This window comes from Gadus chalcogrammus, chromosome 15 (genome assembly GCF_026213295.1).
Source record: "Gadus chalcogrammus isolate NIFS_2021 chromosome 15, NIFS_Gcha_1.0, whole genome shotgun sequence".
NCBI classification, from domain to species: Eukaryota; Metazoa; Chordata; class Actinopteri; order Gadiformes; family Gadidae; genus Gadus; species Gadus chalcogrammus.
In genome coordinates, this window is record NC_079426.1 from 28,084,816 (window position 1) to 28,098,363 (window position 13,548).

Genomic DNA, 13,548 nt, shown 5'->3' on the forward strand with positions numbered 1-13,548 from the left:
ATCTCCCCATTGATTGTCCAAGGATCCTTTCAAGCCTCTTCCTCAGGCCCCTTTGGATGCCCTGTCCTTTAACCCTTATAAGGTGTTCGGGTCTGTGGGACCCGTTTTCAGTTTTTAGCTTTATAAAAGTGATACAAATAATTATTTTTTTGAACTAAGATTCATTGGCTTTGGCTCATTTTCTGTGAGGAACATGAATCAGAAAACATTTGACCCCCCCCTGTATACCCCCCCATCACATTTATATTACACACAGGGTGTTCGGGTCCAGTGGACCCGGAGCTGTTTAAGTGTGGAAATCATAGGTTCTGTGCACCCTCATTTTCCCTGCTTCCTCTCTCTGTGTGTGTGTGTGTGTGTGTGTGTGTGTGTGTGTGTGTGTGTGTGTGTGTGTGTGTGTGTGTGTGTGTGTGTGTGTGTGTGTGTGTGTGTGTGTGTGTGAGAGGGAGGGGGAAAGAGAGAGGGGGAAAGAGAAAAGCAGGTGAATGGGCCCTTGGTGTGAGCACCCACAGTGTGCACCCACTGTTCCCGCACAAGGTTGCAAAATTGGAGCACCCAACACTATCAAGCTTGGGGACCTGACACTATAAAAAAGCTCTGTCATTGTGGTTCCATACCACAACTGATGAAGATGGCAAAGCAATTCTCTGTTCAGACTGCCCTACAGTTGATATTTGAAGAGACAGAGGGTTTTGATGGTGATGCAGAGGAAATAGTTTCGGAAAGTGAGGATAACATTTCAGAGTCTGACACCGAGTTTGAAGAGGAGGATGAGCATCAGCCAGCTCCGAAACGTAAAAGAGCCTCAGGACTAGCCCTTCAGCAGCCAGGACAAGCCTGCGAGCAGCAAGCCCCAGGACCATCCCATGAGCAGCCAGGACCAGCCCGCAAGCAGCCAGCCCCAGGACCATCCCGTGAGCAGCCAGGACCAGCCCGCGAGCAGCCAACCCCAGGACCAACCCGCGAGTAGCCAGCCCGCGAGCAGCCAGCCCCAGGACCAACCCGCGAGCAGCCAGCCCCAGGAACAACCCGCAAGCAGCCAGCCCCAGGACCAACCCGCAAGCAGCCAGCCCCAGGACCATCCCGCAAGCAGCCAGCCCCAGGACCAACCCGCAAGCAGCCAGCCTCAGGAACAACCCGCAAGCAGCCAGCCCCAGGAACAACCCGCAAGCAGCCAGATGTAGGACCAGCCCGTCAGCCAAAAAGAAACGCTGTGAAGTGTGTGGACCCATGATGGACAGAAAAACACAATATACATGCAACCAGTGCAAAAAATACATATGCAATACACACAGTGAGAATCTGCCCCTCATGTATGGTATAGTCTGATATACGTATAATGGCCGTGTTCAAAGGCTTTAATGTGTTGTTCAGACAGATGTTATTGAGTATGTTTCAATCTCTAATGATGTTGATTATTTCCCAGTTGTGCTATGTACGTGAATCGCTCGGCCGCGTTCCGCTCCACACAACAGTTGTTTGTGTGTTATAGCGACGCTAGCAGGGGCCGCGCTCTCTCTAAGCAGCTGTTTTCTCGCTGGGTATGTGAGGGTGTTTGCTTAGCCTACTCTCGGCAGGGCTTGGCGCCACCGTTGGGCGTTAAAGCTCACTCCACACGGAGCGTGGCCGCTTCAACGGCTCTACTCAAGGGCGTTTCGGTGGAAGACATCTGCGCGGCTGCGTCATGGTCTTCCCCCGGCCCCTTTGTCCGTTTTTACATGTTAGACATGTCCAGGGGCTCACTCGGCAACTCTGTGCTGGAGTCCGGGACCCCTTTTACGGCTTAAGAATATAGACATGTTCTTTAAAGTGGCGTGGTTGGATTTCCTCTCGACGGCTGGCGAGTTGGACTTGATTACCAGTCTTACTCTCCCACCTTTTTTTAAATGAAAAACAGGCTAGGGGGGTTTTCTATTGGCTCGCCAATTGTCAGGTGGTTTTGTTTGCCAGTGTGGCACTCCTGCCGTTTCTTTCAAATAAGAAACGGCCGAGAGAGACCCCTTATTGGAGAGCCGGATTCCGTAGCTCCGCCCCCGGTGGTAGCGGACCTAATGGAAACCGTGTTGCTCTGGTTTTTCTTTTCCTTTTCATGGGTTCCATGAAGCACAGATTAGAGCTGGAGTTTTTACAGACTCACTTTTTTCTCCCTTGATCATTGCCTTGCTTGATTAAGCTGTTGTGTTTTACACTTCCTTGGCTTTTTTTAGTCTTAATGTGCTCTGGTGACTTAGGTCGTTTTGACTGGGGTCCAGCAGGAGTACATTGATCGGGCTCTGCTCGCAGCTTCACCTTAGCCCATAAGACGAAGCCTAGACGGCGTAGCCTACATGAAATAGAACGATAGTTATGTTATTATAACTCTAGTTCTATGATTGTAGGCGTAGTCGTCTAGTTTCCCACCTGCTGTACCCTCCAAATGCTGAAAGAAAAGCGTGGAGGATGAGCGACGGTATACACCGCGTTACGCCCCGTGCCCACTACCTCCGTCAGTTGTCCGTTGCCCATTGACTTTGAATGGGGACGGACGCGCAATGCATTGTGGATCCGTCCGTTCAGTTGGAGCGTTCGCCACCGTCAGAAAGTTGAAAAATGTTCAACTTTTTCGGCAGCGACGGTTCCGTCATCCTATCAGATCGCGTATGCAAATTTAAGCACTGTGACGCGACTCGGGCTCTGACGATACTGGAAAGCGGGAAAGCGGGTCATCTTGCCTCGCAACAAGCAGGAAGAAGCGGGAAGAACCCGGCGAAGCGATTTGATTGGCTGACGGATGCCTCTGCAAAGACTACTCCCCCATCCGTCAGCCACGCCTTCCCACGTCCGTTGACTGACGGTGCAGTGGGCACGAGGCGTTATATAGACACGATACCGTGGGGAAATGTGGGCGGTGCCCACGCTGATTGGTGCATAGTTTGAATTTTCAAACTATGCACTATGCCAGCACGCGCACGGGATAAGCCCATTAGGCGAAGCCTAGACGGCTACGCCTACAATCATAGAACTAGAGTTATAATAACATAACTATCGTTCCAATACCCATACTATCCGTACTTACTAGCCAAATTTTGAGTACGTAGTACGTTCCAATTCAGATCCGGCGAAAAGAAGTATACTTGAAGGACCCGGATGTCGTACTCAAAACGGGCTGTGGATCGAAGGACACTTTCCGTACTCAACGGCAGCCATCTTAGCTACGTAGCGGAAGAGGCGGAGCCAGGCTGAGCCAAAGTCGGCGCATTTTCCACATAGCTTGCATTAACAGAGTCATTTTGTAGTTTTTATAGCTTTTTATAGCCGCTAGGCGTAAAGAGTTCACCGTTCAAAGCGGGATGTTTATTGCGGGGGAGGAGCCGCGGCGGCAGTCGTGATCGTAATTTCCGGTTAGTGCACCACGGAGTACTCGATTTGGAACAGCACTCACATCTGAAAAATGTACGTACTCAGTGAGCACGGATAGTACGGATAGCATACTTCCTTTAAGTGTACTCATGGAAGTACGGGTATTGGAACACGGCACTGGTCTTCCTCTGACTACGGCCGTTTCTCAATTCCTAGCACGCGTACTACGGACTCGATGACTTGCAAGCACGTACTTGGCAAGTCCGTACTTCAAGCACAGACTTGTGAGCACGCGAGTACGTACCTGCAATTGGAACAGCAGCGGACTCGATGACGTCACCACCTCTGCTCGTCCGTTAACTGTGCTACGGCCTCATTTAGGCATATACTACTACTGAACAATATAAACAAATGATATAAAACAAAATCCCAGCCTCTTTCATTTTCAAATAGTATGTAAATATTCTGAATAAATAAAAATTGAAAAGATATGCGTGTCCTGTCATGTGTATAAGCTATACACACACGACTTTATATATATTTATATATTATTATTATTATTATTATATTATATAAATATATATATAAGTTAAGAGTAACTTAAGCTACAGTTGTGCGTCTTCTCCATATTGTCCGCCATCGTACTGCTGCGAGTGCGAAATGCATCCTGGGATTTATAGCGATTGCAAGCACACACGAGCCACCTCCGATGCATGCTCGGTGAAACGGCGAGATCGAGCACACATCAAGAACACTTCCGGGTTTTACGACAGTACTCGCTTGATGCGTGCTTCGAATTGGAACAGTGCTCGGGCAACGACTGATGACGTTTCACAAGTCCACGAGCACACGAGCACGCACAAGTACGCGAATTGAGAAACGGCTTACAACTGAAACTGGCGCGCGACCTTGACGTCATCGTTCTCAGCCACTCCCTCTGTTCGCTGATTGGACTGCCAAAAATCTGGCGTCCAAGGAATCCATGCATATGAAGCAGACCAGGGCCCTTTCTCAATTCCAAGTAGGCGTACTACGGACTCGCGGACTTGGAAGTTCGTACTTGGCAAGTCCGGACTTCAAGTACACACTTCCGAGGACGGGAGTACGCACCTGCAATTGGAACAGCAGCGGACTCGATGACGTCACCACCTCAGCTCGTCTGTTAACTGTGCTACGGCCTCATGTAGGCATGTAACTACTGAACAAATTATATAAAACAAAACACCAGCTTCTTTAGTTTTAAAATAGACTATATTAATATTTTGAATGAATATAAATGAAAATGCGTATTATGCGTATTCACACGGCAAGCCAGCTGTACCCTACATATAAACAATCAGTGGCTTGAAAAAGATTGTATGAGATTGCCGTTTCTCAATTTTCATATATAGCCTATTATTATATTATTGGAGATGTTGGGCAAAATAACCTGCTGAGCACATATAAATATAGCTAACTCCCACCCTAGCTTGAGGAGCACAACACATGGCAGTCACGTTACAATATAGTCAGCTTTTAACACATAACACAAACATGATAATATAGTCAGGTCAAGGCCAGAGCCAAGGCCCCATTTCCCAAGCAGGCAAATGGTAGACACTAACGGGAGAGCCACATTAATTCATCACACAAGAGATACTTCGATCACACAAGAGATACTTCGAGCACACAAGAGATACTTCGAGAACAAAGGAGACACTGAGGAGCTCTTCCCCGTTAGTAGGAACACAAGAAGATACACTTGCATACACCAGGGCCTGAGAGCCAAGGTCAAGCAAAAACACACAGAACCACACACACCTCATCAAGAGGAGGATACAGTATAAAACTGTATCACACAGGGACTCATGACCCTCCACCTTCTTCTGAAGCAGACCTTCCACGGAGGTGAAGCTCCGGACGAACCATCAGCGCTGATTAGGGACTTAGACATATTCGATTTCTCACGCTTTATGACTCTGTATAACCGTTGCCACTTTACTTAATAAATCCAAGGTCCTCGTGCCGATAGACTTTATTACCTCTCCGTCTCATTTTATCTGATCCAGTAACTAGACAGACCGTTTTTCCCTTCAATTTGGCGACCCCGACGTGATTTTTTCTGAATTGAACACGCAACTGGGAAACGAGAGACGGAGAGCGGCACGACCTCGGGACCCCGGAGCACCGGACCGATTCCTGCAGTCTCACCTCGCGGCCGCCCAACAAAAGGTAGGCAGAACCTGTTGATAAAATCCAAACTCTGCATAGTTATATAGGAACCACATTAGGAGGTGAGACTGTGAGAGCGGTTCGCTACGGGATATCTCGTGGGGACGAATAGAGTTGCATTCCAGCATTTCCCCATAAACCCGATTAACCCTGAACGCGTGACACATCGAATATCGGCTCGTTGCATGGTGAAAGAATACCGACGAGACCATAGGGCCTATAAGAATCGGTCATAGTGATACGAGACTACCGATGGCCAAGTAATGGATGTGTAATAAATACACCAGTGTATCAAGAGGGTTAGAGGCCCCACCTGTGTATCAAGAGGGTTAGAGGCCCCACCAGTGTATCAAGAGGGTTAGAGGCCCCACCTGTGTATCAAGAGGGTTAGAGGCCCCACCAGTGTATCAAGAGGGTTAGAGGCCCCACCAGTGTATCAAGAGGGTTAGAGGCCCCACCTGTGTATCAAGAGGGTTAGAGGCCCCACCAGTGTATCAAGAGGGTTAGAGGCCCCACCTGTGTATCAAGAGGGTTAGAGGCCCCACCAGTGTATCAAGAGGGTTAGAGGCCCCACCTGTGTATCAAGAGGGTTAGAGGCCCCACCAGTGTATCAAGAGGGTTAGAGGCCCCACCTGTGTATCAAGAGGGTTAGAGGCCCCACCAGTGTATCAAGAGGGTTAGAGGCCCCACCTGTGTATCAAGAGGGTTAGAGGCCCCACCAGTGTATCAAGAGGGTTAGAGGCCCCACCTGTGTATCAAGAGGGTTAGAGGCCCCACCAGTGTATCAAGAGGGTTAAAAGGCCCCACCTGTGTATCAAGAGGGTTCGAGGCCCCACCAGTGTATCAAGAGGGTTAGAGGCCCCACCTGTGTATCAAGAGGGTTAGAGTCCCCCTCTTTGTTTGTGTATTAAATAATTCTATGTGGTAAGAAGGTTAGAGATAAACTAGGCTTGTTGCGTGGTGAAAGAACACCCTCGAGGCCTAAGGCTCGCCGCCCTTGATAAGTGAATCTGAGGTGCCTGAAGAAGCACAACGCACATTTCTTGACCATATATTCATAGCATATGCGGGGACTGACGGACAGACACCTGAACTGACGCAGACTAGGGATAGCAGAGACCTCTCACCCCCACCTTCACGACCAGAGAGCAAGTGCGTGTGTATGGAGTCGAGAACGAGAGTCAGCGTGGGTGGAAGAATAGGAGAGCATGGGTGAAAGGGAGACAGAGTGAGAAAGACTGTGTGCGTCTCTGTGCGCGTGTACGCAAGAGTTGATATGTTTCTGTGTGTGTGTGTGTGTGTGTAAGAGGCCCAGAGAGAGAGTGACGAAGTGGCTGTGTGTGTGTGTGTGTAAGAGGCCCAGAGAGAAAGCGACGAAGTGGCTGTGTGTGTGTGTGTAAGAGGCCCAGAGAGAGAGAAAGAAAGAGAACGAGCGTATTTGTGAGCCGGTTAAATATAGAAATAAATCAATTAATGATAACCCGGCTATGTGTGCAACGCTTGCCTGCTTTGTTATGCCCAACGCTATTTTGCCGTGTCTGATGATTGTGGGTGCGGGACACAGAATGAGAAGTCTGTTGATATGTGTCTGTGTACGTCTGCGCGAAAGAGAGAATCTGTGAGTGAATCAGTGAGTGTATGCGTGGTCCGCTCTATCTTCGCCCGTTAAAACGGGTAAAGGAAAGAATAGATAGATTGATAATAATGAATAATGTCTCTCTGACGTATTGCTTCGGTCTATGGCTTAACCTGCGGAAATAGATAAATTGACAATGATAGATAACCTTTTACTGTGTTGCTTCAAGTTACTGTTTGACCCGTTAAAACTAAAACCTAGATAAGTTGACAAGGATAAATGATATCTCTTTTACTGTGTTTCTTTGAATTACTGCTGGACCTGTCGCATAGATAAACTACGATACTAAACCACATCTCTTTGCCGCGTTGGTTGACTGTTTAGTCTGTTGAAGCAGATTAATCAATAAGGATAGATAACGATTATTGGCTATAAGGAATATCTGGATGTATTGAATAACGTCTCTAGGCCTTGTTGTTGTTTTTTGCTTCCCCCCCCCCTGTTTTTTCCTCCTTTTTTCTCGTTCTCCTCCTCCAAGAGTGACAAGGGTTACCCCCTAGTCTCTCATCCGCTCTTGTGTGTTAAGACAGGTCACACAGAGTTATAGCACCACGGCCGCCATTTTTTGAGTTCTCTCACTCAGTCCCAAGCCACACCTCCCCCTCCGCCAAATCTAGACCACTCCAGCCCTACCCTTCCTCAACTACACCGCCCCCTACTGGACCACTCCGACCCTACCCTTCCTCAACTACAGCGCCCCCTGCTGGACCACTCCGACTCTGCCCTTCCTCAACTACAGCGCCCCCTGCTGGACCACTCCGACTCTGCCCTTCCTCAACTACAGCGCCCCCTGCTGGACCACCCCAACCCTACCCTTCCCCAACTACACCGCCCCCGCTGGACCACTCCAACTCTGCCCTTCCCCAACTACACCGCTCCCTACTGGACAGCATCAATACCAATCCAACCCCGACTCTCGATCACCCCCTGTTAGAAGAATTATCCCAGTTACTAATAAAGCTAAAAAGACAAACCTCCCCGCACTCGGCCTTCAGTGCAAAGGCGTCCACAACCCCGACCACCCCCATACCAGGCTGCTGTAAGAAGAAGCGGCGAACACGCCCACCATGTCGGACGAGCGACGAAGAGCCCCCGGAGAGGATTGGCAAGACGAACCCCAGAGAAGCGAAGACAGAGAGCGATTCTCAGCCTCCCGGCCAGCTGACAGCCACTCACCCCCACCCTCCCCGGAGAGGGCTCACCTACCCATGCCGAGATTGTTCTGTCCCCTAGAATCGACAACACCAGTTCAGTCCCAGCCAAAAGCCCCCGCCTCATACACCCCACCTTCCCCATTAATGACCCCCTCCCAGTTCAGCCCTGACCCAGATCACTTAAGGGACCCCCGTACCAATAAGAGCGAGCCCCGCCGCCCCCGGCCAGGTATACAAGAGGCTTTTATGGCACCTCTATTGATAGATGCGGAGGGAAGAGCAGCATACACACCATGGAGCCACCGGGACATGGCCAACCTGGTCGCCCGCTTGCCAACGCTCACGGCAGGAGCCTCGGCCTGGATCAGAAGATTTGAAACTGAGACGTCTGGCGATCTCCTGACCCTGGGAGACATACGAGCCATCATCGGCAGGGCACATGGTGCCGGACGAATCATTGAACTGGAGACACTGACCAAGACTGAGGCCCTACCTGACAACACCCCCTTCGAAGCTTACCGAAACCTCTTCTGGGAGAGTCTCAGGGCGCTCTTCCCAGCCGACGCAGGCAGAGTGGGAATCTCCGGCCTGACCATCAAACCTGAAGAATCTATCTTTCAGTACATAGAAAGGGCTGAAGGATTGTGGACGGATAATAATGACTGTCCCCCACACAGTAGCAAACTGGCGACACAGACATTCCAGCGGGCAATAATACAGGGACTGCCACCCACGGTCCAGAGGAGACTGAAGACAGTGGTGGCACTGCACTCCAAGCCCCGGACGGAATGGGTGGCTCACCTTAATCACCACCACCGACTCGAGGAAGACAAACGACTTGAAAAGGATGATGATTACGAGGAATTGAAGAAGCAACTCATGAGGATGCAGATCAAGGAGCTAGCCGAGAAATCCCAGCTGCACAAAAGACCAAGGACGACATGGGGACCCATGAGTATGATGCCTGTAGCGGCCCCACTGCCGACACCCCCAACGCCCCCAGCCCCGACGCCTACCCCACCAATAACACCAGCACCAATGCCCCTATCATGCGCAATGTATCAGATACCGGCGTGTCAAGGGCCCCCGCCACCTGGATGGCTGCAGCCGGGATACCAACCCACCAATTACCCTGGGTACACAATGGCCGCCCCGGTGCCGGCGCCCGCACCACCCCTGTTACAATACCAGCAACCACCCAGCGCCGAGAACTGGACACCCTCCTCCTCAAGCTACAGCCAAGCCCAGGCCCCCGAAACCAGGTTACCACCACCAGAGCGAGCCCAGCCGAAAGCAGAAAGGATACGGACGCGAATCGGCGCCCCTGGCGCCAGCTCATTGGACCTGGCCTCCTTCCGGGTCAACCTATCGTCCCTGATAGACGGGGAGCCATACCCGAGGAGCATGAGCGACTTCCTGATATACCTTGGCGAGATGCAAGAACACGCCGGTCCTTATGAGAAGAGCTGCTGGATCGCACAAGGATGCACTCAGGACGAATCCGAAATCTACCGCTACTCCGATGGCAAACCGGCACTCAGCTCCCGAGCTCTCTCTCTCATGGCTCGGTCACACCACTCCCGCACCCACCAGGGCACCACCGCGACAATGGAGACAATCCGGCGAGACTGGTGGCACCCCGAAATGAAAGCCAGCATCCAGGAAGTGATCAAAGACTGTCACGCCTGCCAAATACACAACCCACGCCCAGCCCACATTCTCCCCCCAGGGGCCCGGTACTAGACCATTATGATGAAGCCCTCTTAGAATATGTACAGGCCCTGACTCTTGCCTCCCGAGCCTTGTACACACAGGTCACCTCCCTCCCGACCCCCGCAGATCCCAACCCCGTCCTCGTTAATCCCAGGGATTGGGTCTGGGTCAAGGTCCACAAGAGACACTGCCTTCAGCCACGGTGGGAAGGCCCCTATGAGATACGTCTGGCCACCCCCTTCTCTGTCTCCCTTTCAGGAAGGAGCGGCGCCCGCTGGCACCACCTGTCTACCACCCGCAAGGCCGACAACCCGCATGACCGCACCTTGGCTACCGTTCAACGCGACCTCGCCCGGCTGCACCATGAGGCCACCACTGACGCCGCAGGAGGCCCGGACCAATAGACGTTGCATCATCGGCATGGTAGGAATAACCGGGGCCATGATGGGTTTCTTCATCCTGTGGGGAGTGGACTTCCATACGGCCATCCCGGGGAGGTCCCCCACCATCAAGCCCCCGTCTACGACGACACAACCCTCATCGGGACCCCCAACCCAGAGTCCACACCGCCGCAGGAGACAGACACCCCTGCAAGCCGCCAAATCCCCCAGCGACCCCTGCCTCAACAAATACGGTGGGCTATCCCTAACCTATACTTATGGTTCCAGCGCCGCCTATACCTTCCTCCTATGCGACGTCGTTCCGTGCGTAGGCGGACCCGCAGCCTGGGAGAAGTACGATGCATACATCTGCGATGCTCCCAAGGGTTCCTTCGCGGGAGTCCAGGGCAACGGGGTAATGACGTCCCCGGACAACAGCCAGAGCTGGTGTCGAGGATGGGGTAATGTACTATGGATGACGGGGAGGCACCAGGGGTACTATGTGACTAACCGCTCTCAGACTCTCCACTCTCTCGGTGTAAATACTGACTCTGCCTATTTCGTGTTCGGGGTGTCCCAATCCGGCACGGACACGGCGGCTTTGTTGAAAATAAATTTCAGAAAGGCCCCCACCACACCCACCGCACCAGCCTCCAGGGCCAACACGACAACTCCTAAACCCCCCGTCCGACCCATAATGACTCGCGACGGCCCGGTCACGATTTTTGATTTAAATTCCGTGGGGCGACTCCCCACCCACGATTCCATCGCACTCGCGACCGGCTACGCAGACGATAATGCATGGCTTAGCTGGATTGCTGCTACGATCCGATTCCAGGGGCTGTCCGACTGCGTAGCCTGTGCGTCAGCTCGCCCCCATCTAATCTCGACCCCAGTACTGTTCGATTTTACCAGCGACCCCATCGGTTCTCACTGCATGTTAGCTCTGTTTGTTACCCCCAAACCGGCCGGCTGCGGCCTCCTTAGCTCTCTGTTTCCACCCGGCCTTAACGACTCGATTCCCCCGGTGTACTCCCCTGGGGAGTACACCCACTCTTGCATCACCAGGGTCGGAGCGGTAAATGTTGGGGTGGTACCACCATCGTGGTGCCACTCCATCACGAACGTTACGCTTTGGCCCAACATGACCGAACCGGGCCTAGGACGCCAAGACCTATTCTGGTCCTGTGACAAATTCACCCTTAGACTTACACTCCCGGCACAATGGTCCGGAACCTGCATTATAGTGCGCCTACTTATGCCCGTCACGCTCTTTACCCGGGGTTCGCCCGGGCCCGATAACCGAACTACCTCTCGACACCGCCGCGACTCCGCTCTCACCGACCACTTTGACCTAACCAAGAACACCCCCACGTACATGGATAGCATAGGCATTCCCCGGGGCGTTCCGAACCAGTTTAAGTTAGCAGACCAGATAGCCGCGGGTTTCGAGAACATACCCCTTATCTCTGCCATAATTCCAATCACCCCCAACAAAAACGTAGATCGCATTAATTACATTCACTACAACGTCCAGCGCCCATCCAACCTGACTCGCGACGCGGTAGAAGGGTTGGCCTCACAACTGGCCGCCACCTCTCTAATGGCGTATCAAAACCGTCTAGCCCTAGACATGTTTTTAGCCGAGAAAGGGGGGGTCTGTTCGATGTTTGGGGCTCAGTGCTGCACCTTCATTCCCAACAACACGGCCCCTGACGGGTCAGTGACAAGGGCCCTGGCCGGCCTTCGAGCTCTTTCCGTCCAGATGGCAGAGGACTCTGGGATCGACAACCCCATGGAGAAATGGATGACCGACATGTTCGGCAAGTGGAAGGGCCTTCTCATGGCCGTCCTGACATCCCTGGCCTGCTTCGTCGGGATTGTGGTCTGCTGCGGGTGTTGCTGCATCCCCTGTGCCCGCACCCTCTGCTCACGCCTCATCACCACGGCCCTCGAAAAGGAGAAACAACAGCCCCCTCCCTACTCCGAAGCAGCCCCCCTCATGCCCCTTCTGGATTGCCTGGACGAGCTTCCCCTGGACGACCAGATGGTGCCTGAAAAATTTGACTATGGAGCTCGGGGATACACACGGGCGAGATTCCAGGGGCCTTGATTGCCCGTTTATCAGATGAGGTCCTGAGCGCAGTTGAATAAAAGGGTCTAATGCTCAGGTGGCGCCTTGCGTCCACCTGCCCGTGATGACGCTCAGGGCTATTCCGTGGTTTCAGTTGTTCCCGTGCCCCGTGCCTACCCTGGATACCCCATGCGTGTGATTGCTTATTGTTACACGACCAGCTAACTCCTCCTCACATCCTTAGTGTGTGGTCACCTAGGGATGGGTTGAGGGGGATTGCCATTCGTTATGCACCTCATATCTTTCTGATATTATTATTATTATTTAGGGACACATTTCATGGTTGCATTTCTTTCCTGTGATTGTTATGGTGTAGTGTTTGTGTGATTGTTGCGTTTTTGTTTGTATCGTTATTGTTTACTGTTAGTTTTATTGTTGCATTTTGTTGTTATTGTTATGGTTTGGTGTTGGTTTTGTTGTGTATCACCTGCTGCCACTTTATTTGGTATTGTCTGTTCGCGATGTAAGGCCGGGGTGGATGCCACCCCCTAGGTGGGGTGTGTATGGCATACCCATGTCTGAAGCATGGGTGGCGTTTCTCCCACGTGGTTCCCCATACACCCGGTCCAGCGACTTATTTTAGTCCCATGCTCATGGTTGTTTGTTTTTATGATAATTTTGCCTTCTTTCTGTTATTTCTAAAAGTGTTATGATGGTGGTCCCGCGCTGAAGTCCTATCCCTCGTACCCCTAATGAGTAAAAGTCGTCTTGCGACGACTTGAGGGGGATATGTTGGGCAAAATAACCTGCTGAGCACATATAAATATAGCTAACTCCCACCCTAGCTTGAGGAGCACAACACATGGCAGTCACGTTACAATATAGTCAGCTTTTAACACATAACACAAACATGATAATATAGTCAGGTCAAGGCCAGAGCCAAGGCCCCATTTCCCAAGCAGGCAAATGGTAGACACTAACGGGAGAGCCACATTAATTCATCACACAAGAGATACTTCGATCACACAAGAGATACTTCGA